The sequence below is a fragment of the Canis lupus genome, chromosome 8, assembly GCF_048164855.1.
Source record: "Canis lupus baileyi chromosome 8, mCanLup2.hap1, whole genome shotgun sequence".
NCBI classification, from domain to species: Eukaryota; Metazoa; Chordata; class Mammalia; order Carnivora; family Canidae; genus Canis; species Canis lupus.
This window is the reverse complement of record NC_132845.1, coordinates 10,896,966-10,920,794: the sequence shown is the minus strand read 5'-3', so window position 1 is coordinate 10,920,794 and position 23,829 is coordinate 10,896,966. Positions and strand designations below refer to the sequence as shown.

Sequence of the window (23,829 nt, the reverse complement as noted above, 5' to 3'; positions counted from 1 at the left end):
CTTCTTACAGGGTGGGGAGGATAATGGGCAAGTGCTTGCATCTCAATTCCAAAAATGGATCATGAGCAAAAAAGCATTGAGGAAGTACCAGTGGAGGGTGATGTGTGGTGATCAAGTGTCTGTGTCACTTAGTGGCAATGGTGACAATAGGTGTTACAAAGATCATAATGTGGGAAAAGCTCCTCTGAAGGTCCTAGAGAGCCAACAAAGAGAAAATGAAAAGCTGAGGGTCTTGGATGCTAAACATAGCGTTCAGATGGAAATTTCTGAAAAGCTGGGAAATTCCCAAACCTAGCTAAAACTGTCTTGTTAATGGAGGCAGCTCCTGTCTCCATAAGCTGGAGCAGTTGCCTCACAATGGAATACCAGTTATCTCAGGTTTAACTCCCAGTCCTCTTTTGTTTTCTTTTTTTCTTTTCTTTTCTTTTCTTTTTTTCTTTCTTTTTTTTTTTTTTTTTTTTTTTTAACTCTCAGTCCTCTTAATGGCCTGCAGGTATAGGAAGAATCAGGTGACAGCATTGTTTAAATGGAGAAGTACAAGTACTAATATGAAAAGAAGTAGTTTATTCACTGAAAGAGTTGTAGGATCTTGCCAATTTGTACCCTGAGGAGTCTGAAGAGCATGAGTGGGATATGTGATAAGGTTGTTAGGCCAAATAGCATGAAATATAAGATGAGTATGGGTTGGTTGAATTTATTGAAAAGACTGTACTTAGCATTCATGATTTGTGTTTGGTTTAAACACTAGGGGTAAACATTAATAGTATTATGCTAGGATGCTGAATTGAAGGTGGGACTATAATCAATGAGCTTGAGATGTTGGAATTTGCAGGGCACACTGAACAAATTCTTTGAGCCTTTGGGCACAAAGGCTCAAAGAATGCATGTGGAGTCTGCTTAACCCATTGCTAGCTTCAACTCTAGGGGAGCCTAGAGTTGAAAAGCAGGGACATGCTTTTCTCCACAGCTTAGGCACTCTGTAGTGACCGCAGTTGGTGGTGGGAGGTCATGTTATGGAATCGCGATCTCCAGGGTCCAGAAGAGTAGTGGAGTTCTGATATTCTGCAGTAACACAGACTTACCTAATAGTAGGAAGATAGGGACAGGGCAGCCCCGGTGACTCAGCGGTTTTAGTGCCACCTTCAGACCAGGGCATGATCCTGGAGGTCAGGGATCGATTCCCATGTGGGGCTCTCTGCATGGAGGCTGCTCCTCCCTCTGCCTGTGTCTCTGCTTCTCTCTCTGTGTCTATCATGAATAAACAAATAAAATCTTAAAAAAAAAAAAAAAGATAGGGACAGAGTACTGTCCAAGCCAAAGTCTATAGCTAATTGATCATAGGATCTCTAGAGATAAAATAGGTGGGGAGGCTCTTAAGGTACTTTTGTAAGTGGGAAAATTCTAGATAAAGTAAACAGAAATCAGTTTCAAATTGCTGTAGGAGACTTATGGTCTCACAGAGTCTAGATCTAAGCCATTTCACAGAATTCAAGATGTGTGTTTATGGAGAAAGCCAAGTCTCTTGGAGAAAATATTCTTCAATGCAACCACAAGTAAATTTTCTCCACAGTTTCTCCTAGAGAGACTTACAGCAATTTTTAAACATGTGTATAAGGAAAGAATAGAACTCAACCCTTGAGTTTTGTGGACACTGGCTCTAGATCCATGCTAACCCATGGTGACTTAACACACTAGACAGATTTAGAACCTAGAGAGATTATAAGACAGACTTTTAGTGTAAGTCAAACTCATGCTTATTGTTTTCCTAGTCCCAGAATAAATAGTGAAAAATGCTATATTTAATACATAACAAAATAAAACACATTAGCTCCTTGACTGCTGAACTATGTACTGTATTGGTAGAAATTGCCTAGCAGAAGCCACTGGAACCTCCCCATGATAGACTAAAAACAATAATGCATGCCTAGGAATTTTTCAGAGATTAGCACCACTATTTTTAAAAGTAGAAAAAAGCAAGAGTAACAGTTCCTGTCATATCCCCACTTACCTCTCCTATTTGGCCAGTGCAAAAGCCAGACAGATGAGTCTTAAAGCATGACTGGATTTTGCAAATTTAAGGAGGAGTCTTGCCCAAAAGAGCTGCAGCTCCAATGCTGTGTGCAGTCACTGGCCCTACCATGCAACTTAGATATAGATTTTTTTCTAATTTCTACCAGTAAATTTAATCATGAGTCATTCACCTTTACTTGAAAAGAAGAGCAATACACTTTCATTGTCTTATCTGAAGATTATGTCTGATCATTTGCTCTCTGTCATCATAAACCAGAGGTACCTTGATTTTCTGGCTGTCGTACATCCCATCACATTATATTCATGATATTTTTCTAACTGAATATACCAGTCAGGAAGTAAGAACTTTATTGCAAGAGGATGGAACTTGAACTCCAAAACCCTCTGCCAAATTAGGTTTCAATTATATCTCAATAAAACTGGGGAAAACGTTAAAAATGAAAAACAAGGCACCAATTGACACTCTCAAAAAAAAAAAAAAAAGCTTCTGCAAAGAGAGAGAGAAATTTCTGGGCCATTTAGAGTTCATAAAGAACCTGGTGCTTGATGAAACTCTGGATGTTGGGGATAATGCACATCACCTCTAGATGTTCAGCTCCAACTCTTCTGCTACTTAATTCAGAAAGTATTTTAAATTGGGATAAAATAAAGGTTCTGTACCGCCTCAAGGCTATAGTATAAGTAGCCCTGCACTTAGACCTCCCACCCAGCAAATCCCACATTATAAAAAATGTCTATGCCAGATAGAAATATTGGGCAGAGCTTCTGGCAAACTTCAGTGGAAGATTCTGTTATGGAAGCAACCATTCTCCATTAGAAAAGTAGATTTTAGATTTCTACTTGGCCCTGTTAGTCTCTAAAAACTTGACCATGGGATACCATGCAACTATGTGACTTGAATTTCCCATTATTAAACAGATGCTACTTAATCCATAAAGTGGATGTGTACCACAGCATCCCATGCTGTTTCAAGCATGTCTGAAAGTGTAAGTGCGTAACCACCTGGCTCAGACCCCCATGATACGTGTTTCTGTCAGGGTCACGTGTGCCTTCAGCTAGAAGGTAGCCATCTACAAAGGAGGAAAAGAGCTCTCACTGGAACCTGAATGTGCTGGCACCCTGATCTCAGATTTCCAGCCTTCATAACTGAGAAAATCAATTTCTGTTAAGATACTCAATTTATGGTATTTTGTTACAGTATCACACGTAAATTAAGGCAAGGTTTCTTTGCTTCTATCCCATAATCTTATGCTATGTTCACTTCGAAGTTTTAGTGCTTTGAAGTTTTGTTTAATTAAAGTGGAAGCTGAAACTTCCCCCTTACCATTTTGAATGCTGTGGTCTACTGAACAACAGGCAGAGAAAAAGTTCATTCTACTCTTAGGGTAGTTGAAAATGGGGTTGCTTCTAGACACCATAAGCCAAGAGAGCACAGAACCCAAAGAATTCACTGGGGTGCTTCTTAGTACATTTTTTAAAAATAATCAGATCAATGAGAAAAAGAAGCAAAAACAAGTCAGGATGACAAAAATCCTTGTATTCTTCATGAATCAAGAGTTGAGTCATCTCATCAGGCAAAGAGCTCTTGAAATTGAGGTGTTGGCAAAGAGCAAATGGGAAGGAGTATGGAATTTGAGGGGGACAAAAGCAGGAGTGATACCTACTTAGGCTTGCTTAATGGCCAGCTACTGAGACAGGGACTGGAATGATTAAATTGTTATGATTTCTTTTCATCTTTCTGCTTGGATCTTAAAAAAGAAAGAATAAAAATATTTGTTGGGGATCCCTGGGTGGCTCAGCAGTTTAGTGCCTGCCTTCCACCTAGGGCGTGATCCTGGAGTACCAGGATCCAAGTCCTGCATCGGGCTCCTTGCATGGAGCCTGCTTCTCCCTCTGTCTCTGTCTCTGCCTCTCTCTCTCTCTCTCTGTGTCTCTCATGAATAATAAAATAAAATCTTTAATAAAAAATTAAATAATATATTTGTTAATGTTTTAGGTTTCAGGTATTAGCCCAACTAAATTGATAGCGTGGCATGCCAGCCTGATAAGACAGCTGAGAGGATTTTGTGCATTCCTTATTTGCAAGACATGAGGAAGAGAGAGCGTGGTAGAGACTGAGGAGCAAAAAGTAGACTCCTTCATTTATCTTCAGTTTTAACCTCCATATCCATTTTGCACCTCCTCCTCCCTTACTGCTCAACCTGGAAGGCTCACCTCTATGGACTGGTCTTCTATGAGCTTTGCCTACTGATTGGAATTGGCCAACTAGCCTCAGAAAAATATCAGAAGGAGGGAGAAAATTGATGTCAGAAACTTCATGTTTTGAGCTCTATCACCTCCTATTTCCACTTTTGTAAGTGCCTAGCACCCTTTCACGCCATGCCATATAATCTCTATGCCTCTTCGCGTAATGTCCTCTGAAATTCCCTTCCTCCACCCGACCTTTGCAAAAAGTATTCTTCAGAATAGATTCAGGTTTAGCCTTTTCTATATAACCTTCCCTGATTCTTCAGGTGACTCTTGTTCCTCTTCCTTGTATTCTTGTTTTATTTTTGTGTGTATCACGATAACTATCCTAAATATATTATATCATAACCACCAGTCTTAAAAGCTTTCTCTTCCCTGAGACTGCTGACCATATTTTATTCATGTTTATATTATAAGATATAAAAAATAATACCTGCCAGTTGGTGGGTTTTAACAATATGTGTGAAATCAAAGTGGAAATAAGCAGAAGGAAAAAGGTTGATATATGGCATTTGGAAATATGGCTTTGGAAGGCAGGAACAACTGAAATTCCTGGTTCAGGGGATCTCAGGCTATTTGGATGATGCTGTAGGAGCAAGGACAGCTAGGCAACAAAAGATGGTGAAAGCAAACCTCACCAGTTCTTTTCTGTCTGTAAGTTGTAAAGCTTTGATGCAATGGAGGATTCAGTATATTAACCTTCAGTAGAAGATTAGTAGAAGGGAGAGAATGAGACTATGTTTAAGAAACATCTTAGAAATGCCAATATAGATTCATCTTTCCCAGCTGTGCCTGTTCCTAGGTATTTCTAAGCCTAGGACAAAACTGTTTTTTAAGATCTACTCCCAGTGTTCAGTGCCCCAGCTAAATGCTGAAGGCAGTTTAAAATTGAGCAATTAAGAACTCAAGAGAAATCCTCATGAACACTTTAAAGACACTGGCTTAAGTGTCCCTGTTTCTATTAAATTCCTTATCTGGTCTGTTCCTATGGGTAGTGATGAATATAACCCTAGTAGTCCATCACATAGTTTTGGGGAAGCAGACACAGTTGATTATCTCGATTTGTCATTATGTAAACATTTAAATTTTGTTATGTGAATTTGTCTCTGAAACGTTGAGAGAGAGACATTTGTAGTGCAGCTTCCTTCCCCTCAAATCAGTTTAATACGATAATCCAATTTAATAAAAACTCATAAAATAGTAGAATTTAGAGGAAAAAATCTGGAATAGAATATACGCATTCTAAAACAAATGTGTATTTGAAAACCTAGCATAGAGGAGACATTTCATAAATATTTGTCAAGTGTATAAATCTTGGGCCACATTCAGTGAAAATGAAAATTAATGGATCTATCATTACTAACAGAAATCAGAGACTTTTTTCTTCCCCTACTTTCTTCGGGAGTCAATAGCACTGCATGGTGACACCAATGTGCCACAGCAAAATGTGTGGTACGAGTCACTGCCTACAATCAGGTGTGAATAAGTCATTTGTTTATACCTCAAGTGTGTGTATGTGTGTATGTATGTATGTGTGTATTTAAAAGATTTATTTATTTTAGAGAGAGAGTATGGGGCAGTGGCGGGGTGGGCAGACATAGAGGGAAAGGGGAATCTCAAGTAGATTCCCTGATGAGCAATGGAGCCTGATAAGGGGCTTGATCTCATGACCCTGAGATCATAACTTGAGCTGAAATAAAGAGTCAATTGCTTAACAGACTGAGCCATCCAGGTGGTCACCTTGAGTGTTTTTAGATACATCCTTTCTGGGTCTGTATACAGGCCTGGCAGCTTTTACAGCTAGTGTGCTGAATTGGCTTTGTCCTTGGATCGGTGTCTTGTTGAGAATTATTCCTGTTCTGCTTCAAAGTAAACATACTGTTGTGAGAAATATGGTGAGAAATGTTTCTCAAGAAAACATCATCCACTTATCTTATTCCAAAGGATAACGAGTCATTCATCGTCTTTAATTTTGGCAACCATCTATGACTGGGTAAGCAAAATTGTACCTGAAGACACTTGAGCATGCCCATATAACATTTTTTTTTTTATGAACAAACACAACAACAAACACAACACTTCCAACAAATCAACCGGAATCTTACACTGAAAAAAAAAAAGAGCTACTGGCAACACCACATGTGAGCATACTCCGGCCTTAACAGCTACTGGTGATTTAGAATTAAGAAAAAAAAATTATAAGTGCAGTATATAAACATGCAATTTACATATATGAAATATACAAATGATTGAAATACCAGTTTATCCACTTCCTTTTTGGTTCAGATGTTGGTTGTTATTTAATGATATGGGTTTTTCTTTTCTTTTTCATCCTGAAATTCTGTGTTGCTACTGTACATTGCAACATTAAGAACTAGAGTAGCAGATATTTTTTGAAAGATAACAAAGACATAAACACTTTGATTTTTATGTTAGGCAAATTAGTTTATTTTCTTTTTATATTTTTAAAATTTTTATTTTTATTCATGAGAGACACAGCGAGAGAGGCAGAGGAAGAAGCAGGCTCCCTGCAAGGAGCTTGATGTGGGACTCGATCCTGGGACCTGGGGATCACGACCTGAGCCAAAGGCAGACACTCAACCACTGAGCCACCCAGGTACCCCAGCCAAAGCAGTTTAAAATATGGAATTGACAATTGATGAAATGACCCATATGTGCATTTTATTCACATTTTCACTGAATTTTTGAAACTCACGATGCCAAGTGAAACTATATTTCCATGTAAAGAAGGTAGTTGTTTCTTCTTTCTGACCTTGTCTCCATCAAAACTGGAATTTTAAAATTATCAGGCCACAGCAGGTCTGATGGTGAGATGGGATAAATAAGATGAAAAGTGAAGTGGAACTTTCAATGTGTCCATTTGGCTCATTAACCTTTTCTTCTTTATAGTCTTCTTCATTCCCACAGAGACAGCAAAAATTTCAAAGTAGTGGTTTGATACGCTTTTTGAAATTTCAGTTTCAAAAAGTGTTTACAAATTGCCTTGTTATATTTACTGTATATGAGGGAGCAAAAGGAATGCAGAAAAAATAGAAGGGATGAGGGAAACAATATATTCACTAGTTTTATATAAAATGTTCCATTTTTTAATAGAAAAGGGGCACTTGTAAAGACTTTTATAAATTAGGAAAGGTGTGAACAGTCCCTTTTAAATGTTCTGATCAAAATAAAGTGTTCTGACCAAAGTGATTAATTACTTGAAGAAATAATCACTGCTAGTACTAACCAGTGCCTTTGCTTGTATACTTCTTTTGAGTTTACAAAGTACTGAGAGTTCACAAAACCCCATCAAATAAATAATACCTTCACTTAAACTCTTCGACATACACGGCAAGCCATTTTACAAATGACAAAACCCAAACTGCAGAGAATAAATGACCTTTTCGTGGCCACACCCATTAAAAAGTGGCAAGGTCAGGTTATAACTCAGATTATGCTCAGATCTCGCTCTAGTTTTAGCACTGTATCACGGACATTTTGATTAGCATTAATTAGCTAATTAATTAGCTAATTTAATTAGCATTTAATTAGCATTCTGGTTAATGTGGCCAATTGATATTTCATACAGTTACAAATCCAGGTTTGTCTCTCTCCAACTCCTACTAAAAACATCACCTAAATTAAATTTGATAATATTTCATCTGTTATTTTAGAATCAGAAAGTCAGAATTCTTTTCTCAGACATGAAAACTGGTCTCACTTAGAGGTTTGCTTCTTAAAAAAACAAAAAACAAAAAAAAAACAAAAAAACAACAAAAAAACCATTAACCCCTTATGACTAAAGATGTAAACCCCTATCTGATAAAGTTTGAAAATGCTTTCATATAACCAGGATAATAATAAAAGTCATAGCATTTTTGGAACAATTCTATTTCAGAAAAATTTCCTGAAGGAAATCCCATTAACATTGGACATGTATAGTTCAAGGTCAGTGATACAAATGGGAGAAGATGGAAGGAGTAATGAGATACCCTAGAAGAAGCTTCTTTTACTTATTAGTTCAAGAACATAGGCTTCCAACTGAGTTCCTGGCAGGGAGTAAAAGAGATAAATACTCTTTTAATTCCCATGATGCTGTTGTGACACTGGATACCATTTCTGCATTACAACAAAATGCAACATGCCAAAGCTACACGGTGCATGATTGGAAGTAGATGGAAAAATTGTCTAACGCAGAACAAATTAAAATAAAAATTCTTATCACTACATTGTCCCTTCCCCTATTATATCTTCAAACAGTGACAGGTGCTGAGTTACATAGTAGTTGTAATTTCATCTGAGGTCAGATTATCATTCTGAAACACTAATTACAAGAGCCATGTTTTAGATGGCATGAGGCAAACACAGTGTGGCACTTTATCAATATCAGCCCAAACAGAAGTTTCTCCCTTTTCCCTTGATCTTGATCAGTACCTGGTTCAAACACTGTCTGGCACTTGGTTAACCCTGAACAAATGGTAGCAGTTACTGTCATTACCAACTCTTCCCAAATGAGATTTTTGTCAGTTCACTTCACACAGTTTCTTTACCTAGTCTGCGGTCCTCTACTTTGTGAAGCTTTCGATTTCATCTTTTCTGGGGAAGGCTCTTTTCAGAACTAGACCAAGCCACATGGCCACTAGAAAAACATCATTCTTCTAGCAGTTAAGTGGAAAGATTTGTGATATAGTTCACATGTCAAGCTTAGAGACATTTGACAGATGATTTGCAAGCTTGAAAGGGTTACTAGCCAAATCTTAAATCTCTGGAATTATTTCTCTAAACACTTTATAGAGATTTTATTATTTAACTCCATTTACTCTACCACAGACCTTTCTTTATACCATGACATTACAAAAATACTTAAAACTACACATTTTCTGCAAAAACATAATGGTGTTCGAAATAATTTTTCTAAAAATAAGTTCTCTCTGGTTCATATGACCTGTATGCAGGAAATGGGGTATCTAGGTTCTCAGTGGTTTTTGTCTGATGGCCAGTTAGTTCAGCATTTGCCGTCATAGTGGCCTGCTATAGTATTAAAACACTGATCCATTTTCATATTACTTTGATAGGGAGTTCTTAAAGCAAAACAAGTTTCTTTACTCCAGTATCTCTTTTCTTTTTTAAGATTTTATTTATTTATTCACGAGAGACACAAAAAGAGAGGCAGAGATATAGGCAGAAAGAGAAGCAGGCTCCCTGCAGGGAGCCCAATGTGGGACTCGATCCCAGGACCCCAGGACCCTGGGATCTCGCCCTGAGCCGAAGGCAGATGCTCAACCACTGAGCCACCCAGTCGTCCCTACTCCAGTATTTCTTAAAGCCCTGGCTAGACAAATATATATATTATAAATCAAGAAGTTGCTATACAATAATGTAGTATTTGCCAAGCACATTTAGCTGTGGAGTATATTTTTTTAGGTCCATTGAGTACCATCTCCCAAAAAACAAGTGAGGACCTACTGGCATACCAAATAGTAATATTTTTGCGAATTTTTATGAGTGAATCATAGTTCAATTACAGAAAGTGCTTAATCAATGAAACAATATTAATGAAGATACAAACCAGAAGAAAATACATTTCATTATTTCTTAATTATTAGATTACATTATTAGATCAAAAAGGATCTATAAAAGCTTGTGAATCATTTTATTAGATTGTAGGTTTTCATGGAAAGACCATAAAATTGCTGCCAAATATTTCATATTATCTAATATATTTAATGATTTGCAAAATATGAGTCATATTTTATTGTTAAAATTATTAAATGAGGTTGATATATTTAAATTATATTTTAACTTGGAAAAAACCCTGAATTGTGGATGAGATGCAGAATAAAGAAATGAAAATGATACATTGAGATACATAATGATACATTATAGCACATTCAAAATTCACTGTTTCTTTCTCACTTATAAAAAAGACTTCTTAAAATGAACAATGAGGAATTTAATGGCTATATCATTCTGCACAAAAATGAAAAATAAAAATAAAATAAATGAAATGAAATGAAATGAAATGAAATGAAATGAAATGAAAGAGGTCTTTGTGACTTAAAACTCAATATATGTCAATATAAGCTGGGGTTTATAAAATGTAAGATGAAGTATAATCCTTATATATTTTCAACTAGAAATATTAGAATTAAGAGTCTGGCTTTAATGACATGTTTCAGAGTTTAAAAAGACATAGATTGGTAGTGAAGAATTCAGTTTAAAAAATTAAAAATAAAAATATGATCTAACAACAAAAGTGTATGTCAGTTAACTAACTTTGGGAACCGTAAATGAGGGTAGACATGACTATCTTCAGGATGATTTAATGTATAATCATTACATTATATGAAAGGAAATATTAATATGCCCATCATCAACTTTAGAAGAAAAAGAACAATATAGTTTGGGAACATTTTTGGGTTTTTAGATAGAAAAGAAAATCTTGAACTGTTTTTTAATGTAAAACTTAGGATATAGATGGTAATTTATTTTTTACAATGTTCTATACTATTTTATTTGAAGATATGTATATATATATATATAAGCACACATATATACCTAGTAGATATTATATATACATAAATAATGCATTCAGAAGAAAACCAAAATCTATGTGAGGTGCTACTTTAAAAATTTGTATGAGTCTGAACAGTGAGGATGTTCAATAATCTAATTAACAACTCAACCAACTCAAATTTTAAATGATCAATTTAACAGTGGAAAATTCAGTGAAGCAGAGTAGGGGAGGAATTATGACAAAGAGTCACAAGAGTAGCAGTGAACAACTTTAATGTGTGTTATGTAGTACAGGGAAATGAACGTGTATGGGTTTAACATTATACAGATTTGATTTCTAACCCCACTTTATTCACTTATTCGTAGTCATTTTCTTTTTTTTAAGTTTGTATTCTAATATCAGTTAACATATGGCATAATGTTAGTTTCCAGTATAGAATTTAGTGATTCATCACTTACATATAACGACCATAGCTCATCACAGCAAGTGCCCTCCTTAATATCCATCACCTGTTAAACCTCTCACCTCCCCACCCCACCCTCCAGCAACTCTCAGTTTGTTCTCTATAGTTAATAGTCTGTTTTATGGTTTGCCTCTTTTATCCCCCCCATGCTCATATTTTTCTTTTTCATTTCTTAAATTCCACATATCAGTGAAATAATATGGTATTTGTCTTTCTCTGACTGACTTGTTTCATTTGGCATAATACATTCTAGCTCCATCCATGTCATTAGAAATGACAAGATTTCACTTTTTTGATGGCTGAGTAATATTCCATTCCAGGACATCTTCTTTATCCATTCATCAGTCCATGGGGATTTGGACACTTTCCATCATTTGGCTATTATTGATAATGCTGCTAAAAACATTGGGGTACATGAGTCGCTTCAAATCAGTGTTTTTGTATCCTTTTGATAAATATCTAGTAGCCCAGTTGTTGAATCAAAGAGTAGTTCTATTTTTAACATTTTTAAAAAATATTTATTAGTTCATGAGATACACACACACACACACACACACACAGAGGCAGAGACATAGGCAGAGGGAGGAGTAGGCTTCATGCAGGAGCCTGATATGGGACTCCATCCCAGACCCCAAGATCATGTCCTGAATCAAAGGCAGATGCTCAGCCACTGAGCCACCCAGGCACCCCTATTTTTTAACATTTTGAGGAACCTCCATACTATGTTCCAGAGTGGCTGCACCAGTTTGCATTCCCACCAACTGTGTAAGATGGTTCCGCTTTCTATGCATCCCTGCCAACACTGGTTGCTCCCTGTATTGTTAATTTTAGCCATTCTTACAGGTGTGAGGTAATATCTCATTGCAGTTTTGATTTGTATTTCTCTGATGATGAGTGACGTTGATAATTTTTTTCCTGGTAGACCTCTATTTGTCTTCTTTGGAAAAATATCTACTCATGTCTTCTGCCCATTTCTTAATTTAATTATTTGGGGTCTTTTGATGTTGAGTTTGAAGAGTTCTTTATAGATTTTGGATACTAACCCTTTATCAGACATGTCATTTGCAAGCATCTTCTCCCATTCCAAAGGTTGCCTTTTAGTTTTGTTGATTGTTTCCTTTGCTGTGCAGAAACTTTATCTTAATGTACTCCCATCAAGTTCATTTTTGCTTTTGTTTTCCTTGCCTCAGGAGATGTATCTAGTTAGAAGTTGCTACACCATTGTCAAAGAGGTTGTTGCCTGTGTTTCCCTCCAAGATTATGAAAACTTCCTGTCTTGTATTTGGGTCTTTGATCCATTTTGAATTTATTTTTGTGTTTGTGTAGGAAAGTGTTCCAGTTTAGTTCTTTTGCATGTTGCTGTCCACTTTCTCAACACTATTTGTTGAAGAGATTGTCTTTTTTTGTCCCCTTTGGATATTCTTTCCTGCTTTATCAAACATTAGTTGACCACATTCACCTATTCATAGTAGTTTTAAAGCATATTTAATATATAAATTTAGCATATTTATGATATATCATATTTATGAGCTACTGCTTCTTCATGTATAAAATGTGGGTAGTAATGTATTTTTCAGAGGGTTATTAGATGAATTAAATGTATTGTAGGTAAAGTATCTAGCTACTAATAGCACTATTTATTGATAATATGTGTTTTAAAATTAATTTTGGAGAGAACTAATGGAGACTCAGAAAAAGCAAGATATACAATACAAGAGAAATGTCAGATCTGAATCCAGCTCTTTGGACTTATAATTCAGTCCCTAAATACTACACCAGAACAACTTCTCCCTATCTTTTATAGTTCATCACAATTTCACATTTCCTTTGAAATTTTTTTACCTGTCTTCTTATATTTTACCTGTCTTCTTATATTTTTATGTATTACCTTTATTCATAAATTATAAGCTTTTTAAAAGCTCATGCATATTTATATCTCTCATTTTATTGCAAAAATGATTTAAATATCATGGATGTTCCAAAATGTCTATTGAATGAATACATTAATGAATTAGAAAAGAATGGCTGCAATAATTAGATTCCCTTTGAATGGATCCAAAAGCTTACCTAATTCTAAATTCTTAAGTGAATGCTACATTGATACGAGGTTGCAGTGTTTAAAAATTATTATAAATATCCCAACTTTACCTTCTGGCAAACCCTACTGAGATATATAATCATAATGCTAATTTGAACTTTACATTTAATGCTCTCAATAATTTTATTGCCATTGATAACAGCACTAATTTTTCAGTACTTGAAAGTTTAAAACTATTGTGCTTATAGAAAAAATTAACAAAAAATTCAGTTCCAGATTTTTAGCAAGAGCTCATGCAGTTAGTTAATAAAATGCTGAAAACTACACTAAATGCCAGTTTGGAGAAAAAAAATCAAAGGAATTCCTCTGTGGACACATATTGTACGTTTAAAGGCCTAATTGAGATATGTAAAGTTTATAATTAAGTTGCAATAGGAAGACAAAGTCTTCTCTGGTTAATAAATTGATTACTTTTCTAAGGTGGCTTAATATCATAATGTGGTGTTGTGTTGACAAAGATATATATGTCTCAATAACAGTGTTTAAGGAACAAACATTAGAATCATGGAAAACTATTTTAAATAAAAGAAAGAAAACCAGAAGTTTACCCCTGAATTTTTTCAAAATTACAAAATGCAAGGAGAGGAATTAGGCTGAATCATTTGTCTAACCTGCAATCTACGTTTGATGGGAAGCAGCTGAGTGATGATTACTGTGAAGAAATGACACCAAATGAAATGGAGACATCTGAAAGTACTCAAACTCACACCACCAAATGGTGGCGTATGTAAATTCTCCTGGAGTCTTTGAAAGCTTATGATTAAGTGCTCTAACAGCACAGTAGCAAATGTTTTCCTCTCCTTTAGTCCATGTTGAAATCCTCATGTTAATTAGTGTTAGGGGCAAATGTCACATGTGGATTTAAGTGGAGATTTCTAAAGGATAGAAAATACAGATCCCGCGTTTGATGGAAAATAGTGAAAAGAAGCACAAGGGAAGAAATCACCCTGTAGGGAGATTGTTAAGACAAAATCAATAGCTCTTTGGGGGACCTTATTAATTTAATTTTATCCAGGTTCATGTATAACACCTGGCACTTTTGTGAAACTGCAGTCCTAACGATATAGAACCAATCAGAATACACAGGTAATACATCCTACTGGGGAGACCAAGGAAAGGAATGTTAACAGGTATGGTCATAACCAAACTCTCACTAAAGGAGCCAACCGAGGTACGTATAATCCGTTTTTCCTTTAGCTGCCTTCACTGTTGTTATATAGCCCTATACATTTTTAAGTTCCTTTTGTTACAGACCGTGTTCAATAATTGTTCTGTTTTTAACTAGTACTCTTCATTTTTGGCAGAAATACCAACTTCTAGGTGCTCATGAAAGGTACTGGCAAGAATGCATGCCCATCAGAATTAATGGGATTTATTTAATCCGCGTGTAAGTGTGGTATATTCAGCAAAACCCTCTGTATTAGGAATTGTGTGGCTCTGAAAGACATGTCATATGAGGACGGTAGAAGTAAAGTGCTTGCAATTTAGTTCAGTATATAAGGTAAAACGAGTCTTCCATCTACCAGCTCTAGTGAATTATCTTGTATACTTACTCCTTTCATTCATTTTATCAGGAAGTCCTCTTGTGTGACCTCTAAAATCGACTTCATATCTTTTCATATCTTTGCAAACACTCCGCTCTAAGTTTCCATCATTCCCTCCAGGAATAATGCCAAAGCTTTCTAAAAGATATCTGCGTCCACTGTTCCCCTCTTCCTTGCTCCCCTCCTTCATCTAATACAGCCTCTGAAAACAGCATGAGTAAATTTTTCAAGCTAAATTCTTTCTCTGCTAAAATATCCATCAACCGGCTTTCCACCAAATTTGGAATAAATCCAAACTCATAGCCATGATCTTTATAGCTTTAAGTAAGTTGACTTCTTCCTATCTATTCAAGCTCACTTCATACCACTTTTATTTTCTCTCAGTGTATGAACCATATCAACCTGCTTTCTGGCTCTGATTCCAATGTATTTGTAATTCTTCTAGGGTCTTTATATTAGTTGTATGCTTTATCTAGAATGCTCTTTTGTGTGCTTCTACGTCTCCTTCACATAATGTATAGCTCTCCTTAAACATTTTCTCCTTAGGTAAACCGTATTGTTTAAATGTTTCTGTGTCACAAATCATACAATAGTTTAGTCACATAAAACAACAAATGTGCATTACATCACATTTTCTGTGGGTCAGAAATGGCTTAGAGTGACTTAAGTGCCTCTGGCTCGGGGTCTCTCTCTCAGAAAGGATCAGCCAAGGCTCCAGTTCAATTCAAAGCTCGACTAGGGGAGGATTCACTTCCAAGCTCACGAGTGGCTGTTGTCAGAACTTGGGTACTACTCACTAAATAGTGGCAAGAGACATTAGTTTTTCATTACATGGGCTCGTTCACAGGGCTCCTTAAAACATGGAAGCTGATTTCCCTCAGAATGAGCCATCAAGAGAGGGAGAGCCCTGTCTTCCAGCTCAAGATGACATCTTTAAAGATATTCATCTTTGCAGTGTAATAGCTTTCTTAGCCGATCTCCTGCCAGTAGAATTGAGGGGATCCTCTTTACATTTTATCTTATCTTGGTCTCCTTCACTCCACACTAGGAGTATTTCTGCTGACTTAATTCTTTTTTGAGGGGAGTGAGGGGTTCATTTTTTAAAAAAAAACAATTCCAGTATAATTAACATACAATCTTTTATAGTTTCAAGTTTACAATAATGTGATTCAATAATTCTACGCATTGCTCAGTACTCATTCTAAGATGTGTACTTTTAATCCCCTTCACCTATTTTACCCATCGTCTCCACCCATCTCCCCTTTGGTAACCATCACTTTGTTCTCTATAGCTGAGTCTGTTTTGTGGTTCGTCTCTTTTTTTTTTTTCTTTCTTCATGTGTTTCTTAAATTCTACATATAAGTGAAATCATACTGTATCCATCTTTCTCTGACTGACTTATTTCACTTAGCATAATACCCTGTAGATCCATCCATGTTATTGCAAATGGCAAGAGTTCATTCTTTTTTATGGCTAATACCTCAGGTATATACATACCATATCTTTTTTAACCATCATCTATTGATGGACACTTGGTCGGCATCATAACTTGACTATTGTAAATAATGATGCCATAAACCTATAGGTGCGTATGTTTTTTTTATGTTTTTTTTTAAATTAGTGTTTTCATATTCTTTGAGTAAAAACATAGTAGCACAATTATTGGATCATATGGTAATTCTATTGTTAATTTTTGAAAACCTCCATACTGTTTTTCACAGTGACTGCACTAGTTTGCATTCCTGCCAATAGTGCACGAATGTTCTATTTTCTCCACATCCTTGCCAACACTTCTTTCTTGTATTTTTTATTTTAGCTCTTCTTTTTTTTTTAAGATTTTTATTTATTTATTCATGAGAGACACAGAGAGAGGCAGAGACACAGGCAGAGGGAGAAGCAGGCCCCATGCAGGGAACCTGAGGTGGGACTTGATCCCTGGTCTCCAGGATCAGGCCCTGGGCTGAAGGCGGCGCTAAACCACTGAGCCACCTGGGCTGCCCATATTTCAGCTCTTCCGACAAGTGTAAGGTGATATCTCATTGTGGTTTTGATGTGCATTTCCCTGATGATGAGTGATGTTGAGCACCTTTTCATGTGTCTGTTGGCCGTCTGTATGTCTTCTTTGGAGACATGTCCATGTATTCTGCCCATTTTTAATTGGATTATTTGGGTTCTGTTGTGTTGAGTTGCATAAGTTCTTTATATATTTTCAACACTAACCCTTTGTCAGATATGTCGTATGCAAATATCTTCTCTCCTTCATTAGGTTGCCTTTTGGTTTTGTTGATTTCCTTGTCTGTGCAGAAGATTTTATTTTGATGTAGTCCCAATAGTTAATATTTGCTTTTGTTTCCATTGCCTCAGGAGACATATCTAGAAAAATGTTGCCACCATTGATATTAGAGAAATTACTATCTCTGTTATCTTCCAGGATTTTTGTGATTTCAGGTCTCGTATTTAGTTCTTCAATTCATTTTGAGTTCATTTTTGTGTAGGGTATAAGAAAATGGTTCACTTTTATTCTTTAGAATGTAGCTATAATTTTCCCAGTACCATTTGTTGAAGAGACTTTTTTCTCATTGCATATCCTTGACCCCCCCCCCTTTTTTTTTTGCCTAAGATTAATTGACCATATAACTGTGAGTTTATTTCTGGGCTTTCCATTCTGTTCTATTGATGTATGTGTCTATTTTTGTACCACTACTAAACTGTTTTGTTTACTACAGCTTTGTAGTATATCTTGAAATCTGGAATTGTGATACCTCCAGTTTTGTTTTTTTTTTTCTTTTTTTCTTTTCCAGTATTGCTTCGGATATTTAGGGTCTTTTGTGGTTCCATACAGATGTTAGGGTTATTTGTTTGAGTACTGTATAAACGTTGGTGTTTTCATAGGGATTGCATTAAATCTGTAGATTGCTGCTTTGCATACTGTGAACATTTTAACAATATCTATTCTTCTAGTCCATGAGCACGGAATATCTTTTCATCTGGGTCAACTTGAGTTTCTTTCATTAATGTTTTATACTTTTCAGAGTACATGTCTTTCAGCTCCTTGGTTAAGTTTATTCCTAGGTATTTTATTATTTTGGGTGCAATTGTAAATGAGACAGTTTTCTTAATTTCTCTGTCTCCCACATCATTATTAATGTATAGGAATGGAATGTATTTCTGTATACTGATTCTGTGTTCTGTCACCTTACTGAATTCATTTATCAGTTCTAGTAGTTTTTTGGTGGTCTCTAGGGGTTTCTAGATATAATATTTCTATATATAATATAGAAATATTATATATAATATCATCTGCAAATAGTGAAAGTTTTACTTCTTCCTTACTAATTTGGATGCCTTTCATTTCTTATCTGATTGTTGTGGCTGGAACTTCTAGTACTATGATGAATACAAGTGGTAAGAGTGGGCATTCTTGTCTTATTCCTGATCATAGGAAAAAGCTGTCAGTTTTACCATTGAGTATGCTGTTAGCTGTAAATCTTTCATACATGGCCTTTATTAGGTAGAGGTCTGTTACCTCTAAACCTAATTTGTTGAGGGATTTTATCATAAATGGATGTTGTACTTTTGTCAAATGCTTTTTCTGCATCTGTTGAAAGGATCATATGGTTTTTATCCTTTCTCTTGTTGATGTGGTGTATCATACTGATTGATTTGTGAATATTGTATTTTTTAAATGTGATTGTGAATTATTTTTAAATGTATTATAGTGAATGATTTTAAATGTATTATTGGATTCAGTGTTAATATTTTATTGAGGATTTTTGTGTCTATGGTTATCAGAGATATTGGCTTGTAGTTTTCTTATTTTGTAGTGTTGTTACCTGGTTTTGGTATCAGGGTAATGCTGACCTCATATAATAAATTTGGAAGCTTTCATTTTCCTTCTATTTTTGCAATAGTTTGAAAAGTATAAGTATTACTCTTAACTGTTTGATAGAATTCAGCTGTGAAGCTGTCTGGTCCTGGACTTTTGTTTGTTAAGAATCTTTTGATTACTGATTCAGTTTCATTGCTGGTAATCAGTCTGTTCAAATTTTCTATTTCTTCCTGATTCAGTTTTGGGCATTATATTTCTGAAATTTATCCATTCCTTCTAGGTTTTCTATTTTTTGGCATATAACTTTTCATAATATTGTCTTAATCCCTTGTATTTCTGTGGTGTCAGTCATTATTTTTCCTCTTTCATTTCTGAGTTTGTTTATTTGAGTCCTCTCCCTTTCTTATTTTTTTGGATAAAGATGTATCAATTTTGTTGATCTTTTCAAAGAACCATCTCCTGGTTTCATCGATTTGTTCTATTATTTTTTTAGTTTCGATTTGATTGTTTCTGCTCTGATCTTTATTGTTTCCTTCTGTATGCTGGTTTTTGGGTTTTGTTTGTTCTTTTTCTAGTTCCTTTAGGTATAAGTTTAGGTTGTTTGTTTGAGATACTTCTTGCTTCTTAAGGTAGGTATGTATTGCTATAAAATTCCTGATTAGTATGGCTTTTGCTGTAACCCAAAAGGTTTGAACTGTTGCATTTTCATTTTCTTCTGTCTCCATGTATTTTTTTTTTCTTCTTCTTTGATTTCTTGGTTGACCTATTCATTGTTTACTGACATGTTATTTAACTTCTATGTATTGTGTTCTTTCCAGTTTTTCTCTTGTGGTGGATTTCTAGTTTCATAGTGTCATGTTTGGGGAAAAAAAAATGTATGCTAGGACTTTAATCTACTCGAGTTTGTAGAGACTTGTTTTCTGGACTAACATGATCTTTTCTGGAGAATGTTCAATGTATACTTGAAAGGAATGTGTATTTTGCTGTTTTAGGATGGAATGTTCTAAATATATCTTTTAGATCTAACTAATTCAATGTGTCATTCAAAGCCACTGTTCTGTTGGTGAATCTTGATTTGGATTATTTATCCATTGATGTAAGTGTAGTGTTAAAGTCCTTTACTATTATCATAGTACTATTGATTATTTTGCTTATGTTTGTTATTAGTTGCTTTACGTATTTGGGTGCTTCCCATGTTGGATGGATAAATATTTACAATTGTAAATTCTTCCCTTTATGATTATGTAGTGTCATTCTTTGTTCTTGCTATAGTCTTTGTTTTAGGCTGTTTTCTCTAATTAAGTATTGCTACTTCAGCTTTCTTTTCACTTCCACTTACATAGTATGTGCTTTTACACCTTTTACTTTTCATCTGTATATGTCTTTAGGTCTGAAATGAATGAGTCTCTTATAGGCAGCATGTAGATGGGTCTTGCTTTTTCATCCATTCTGCAACCCTCTGTCTTTTGATTGGAGTGTTTAGTTCATTTAAATTCTTAATAATTATTGACAGGTATGTACTTATTGCCATTTTGTTATTGTTTTATGGTTGTTTTGTAGTTCTTCTCTGTTTCTTCTCTTGATCTCTTTTTTTTTCACAGTTTCCTGGCTTTCTTTTTTTTTTTTTTTAATTTTTTTTCCTGGCTTTCTCTAGTGATATACTTGGATTCATTTCTCTTTATTTTTGCATGTCTATAACCAGCTTTTGATTTGTGGTTACCATTAGGCTTATAAATAACATCTTCTGCATATACCAGTCTATATTAAGTTGATGTTCACTTAAGTTTGAAACCATTCTAAAAGCACTAACTTTTCACTTATCTCCCTACCATGTTTTAAGTATATGGTGTCATGCTATACACCCTTGTATTTTGTGAATCTCATGACTGATTTTTATAGATATACTTCCTTTATGCTTCTTTTATTATTTCTGCTTATGATCTTTTCTTTCCACTCAAAGAGTCCCCTTTACCATTTCTTGTAGAGCTGGTTTAGTGATGATGAACTCCTTTAACTTTTGTTTGTCTTGGAAACTCTTTATCTTGTCTTCTATTCTGAATAATAGCCTTGCTGGGTAGGATATTCTTGGTTATAAGTTTTTTTGTTTTTCTTTCGGCACTTTGTCTGCCAATTTAATTCTTTCAAAACCTGTGGGGCCCTATAAATCTCAGTGGAGTTTACTCTGAAGCCACATCTGTAAAACTCTTCTGACACTTGTTCCCTACCTTGGGGTCCTCCAAGAGATGGCTGCTAGACAACATTCTTTGGTTTCTTAAAGGACCTATTGATTAACTGAATCTGTGAGGCACATCTTTAATTTTTTTGTAACTGACTAGTATGCTGTGGCAAAACCTTTGATTTTTCACCATTCTTGACAACAACAAGTTTCACAGTCACACCGTCAGCTTCTTCTCTACATAATGTTTTTCAGGCAGAACTTGTATTTGTTCTTTTCAAAGGCATTTATTGATTTTTATTATTACTTACTGTGTGGAAAGGCTAAGAATTCTCAAACCATCAAGTCCTGACATTTTTTGTTTACCAGTCCTTCCTTCTATTTATCCCTCTTATCTTCCACTTTACTATAAACAATAACAAACATGTTACTTAGCATCTTAGAATATAAGAAATAGTAATTACCTCTAGTTTCCATAGGTCAGGAATCCAGATACAGCTAACGGGGTGAATGTCTTGGTGTCTCTCATGGCTCCAATCCCACTGTCAGCCAGGACTTCAGTCATCTCAGTGTTTAACTGGAGCAGGATACTCTCACAAGCTCACTCATGTGGCTCTTGTCAGGTGTTAGGTTCTCATGGATTGTTGGCCAGAGATATTACTTCCTTGCTATATGTGCTCTCCAGAGAGTGAGTCCTAGACAGAACCATCATCTTTGTAACCTAATCTCAGAATGATATCGCATCATTTTTGCTGTATTCTTTACTGGAAGCGAGTCAATAAATCTAGTCCACATTTCAGCAAGGATATTAATATAAGAAGAGTATGAACACCAGGAGGTGGTGGTCATTGGAGGACACTTGAATGGCTATCACTGCAGGGGTAAGCATGACAACCCTAGGTAAAATAACCACTCAGTCATTTCTTGTATTATTTATGCTAATTCTCCCCATCATACTTTCTATCTGATATCCTCGATTTTTAAAAAAATTATTCCTGGCACTCATCTCATTGTCACAAATTAGAGTTATAGCACAGACTAAGACTGCAAAAAATAGACAAAAGCAAGTTAATTCAAAAATATGTCAAAGGAATGATACAATGAGATCTGCATTTTAGAGTCAAAAGTAGGGCTAATAACAAGCCCAGTGTTGCTTAGAGCCAAAGACCCATTTAAAGATAAGAAAGGTTTGGCAAAGAAGATAGAAATTAATTCATCCTTCATGAATGTGGCTTTCTAGACTTTGGAAGGCATAGAAGTAGGAGAAAATGTTAGATGGAGAAAATAATGTGACAGAAGTTTGGAGAAGAAAAATGTCTATTCTAGGAATTGTAGAGAGTTTGACAGGAGCAAGGAGAATATTGAGAGACAAGATGCTTAAATATAAAATTGAGATAATAAGTCTTAATAGGTAGTCAGGGATGAATTTTTGACAAAAATGATTAGCCCATCTGTTCTTCTTAAAGCCACCCTACTGAGTTGACTCTCATTATGAACTGGGATTTTATTATCTTGGATTGGAGATCCTTATTATTATTCTCAAGGGCAAAGGCCCAAGACAGATCCTGGAAATGAAGCAGCCTGTGGAGTTTATCTAGTGTGGTCTACCTTTAGGAAATGTAGCCTTGAGAGTTCGGAGGTATTAGGACAAGACTCTCTAACAAAGTAAGACAAGACAGTAGATTATTGCAAGTAACTCTAGAACAGTTTGTGAATATGGCTGAATAATTATGTTAAAAATCATGGAAAGGGAGGAGCTTTATGTAAAGCTCCATTTCCCACCTAAGAGGAGCTGTCTACATGTTATCAACAATGCGACATTCTCTTAATTTGTTAATAGTAAGATCTCAGCACATGTTTTTCTTCAATGTAATTATGTTGTGCCTCTAGTTTTGTAATTAATTCCTCAATATGACTGAAGCAATCCCATTTGGTGCTTAAGAATTAGTCTGCCATGTGATGTGGTATGGAGCATTAATAATAAATAGCATTTGTGCTCAATGTCTGAGGGAAGGCAGGCCATTGCTAATGATCCTATAGGCTGCTGCTATGGACTCACACCACTGGACTAAATGACAGCTCTTCCTCTTTTCTATGACCCACAACACTCTTTGTCATGATTTTGCATGAAAAATTGAGATCATAAAATGTATGCTTTAATAATCTCTTAAATTGCTTTTGACTTAACTTTTTAAATCTATAGAGTTTAAAAAATCCAAATATTGCTTTCACAATATCGTCCCCTAATATTTATAACATGGTAAAATTCAAAATTCATTCAAATCATGTATGTTGAGTGAAGAATATGTGCAATAAATGAATGAAGCACGTATCTATTTTTAGCAGTGCTATTTTGGGACAAAAAATAAAATTAATATTTCATTTAGGCCTTACAGGTATTGATATTTTAAATACTGATTAAAATTCATATGTATACATTTATAACAAGTATTCCATAAGGAAACATATTCTACCTTCCAAGTCTAGTACTTTTTAGGAAATTAAAAAAAAAATCATATATGCAGTATTTTAAAAATGTAATCTGAGTAAGCTAAAATAAGCTTATAAATGATTTAAAATTAAGGCTCCAAGGGAAGTATAGTTAACTAAGATAAAAATAAAAGGAAATAATGCCCTAAGACATATGTGTTAAAAGTCTGAAGAACAAACCAAAGCTTATTATAAAAATATATGTTTTTAGAGCTAGGTATTTTGTAGGGATGAGATAAATTTTTTGGTTTGTTTTGTTGTTGTTGTTATTGTTTTAGTGAAATTGTCGAAGGTAGTTTATCCAATATATTTTTCTAAATATATAAATATATTTTTCTACAATATATTTTTCTATATTTTTAACATTAAAATTATCAAAGGATAGTTTTTAGGATAATTTTTAATGTGATTATCTATTCATTAGTTTGAATAGT

At 35.1% G+C, this 23,829-nt stretch overlaps 1 long non-coding RNA gene across 2 annotated transcripts in view; it reads right to left on the bottom strand.

Moving 5' to 3' along the window:
* LOC140637535 (uncharacterized) overlaps positions 1-23,829 on the bottom strand; it is a 63,663-nt gene that overhangs the window by 26,910 nt on the left and 12,924 nt on the right. For both annotated transcript variants that reach the window (XR_012034629.1, XR_012034630.1), the window contains 2 exons: positions 21,370-21,600; positions 1,083-1,248 (listed from right to left, as the gene is read on the bottom strand). This is a non-coding gene — a long non-coding RNA (uncharacterized lncRNA). The remainder of the gene's footprint in view (positions 1-1,082; positions 1,249-21,369; positions 21,601-23,829) is intronic.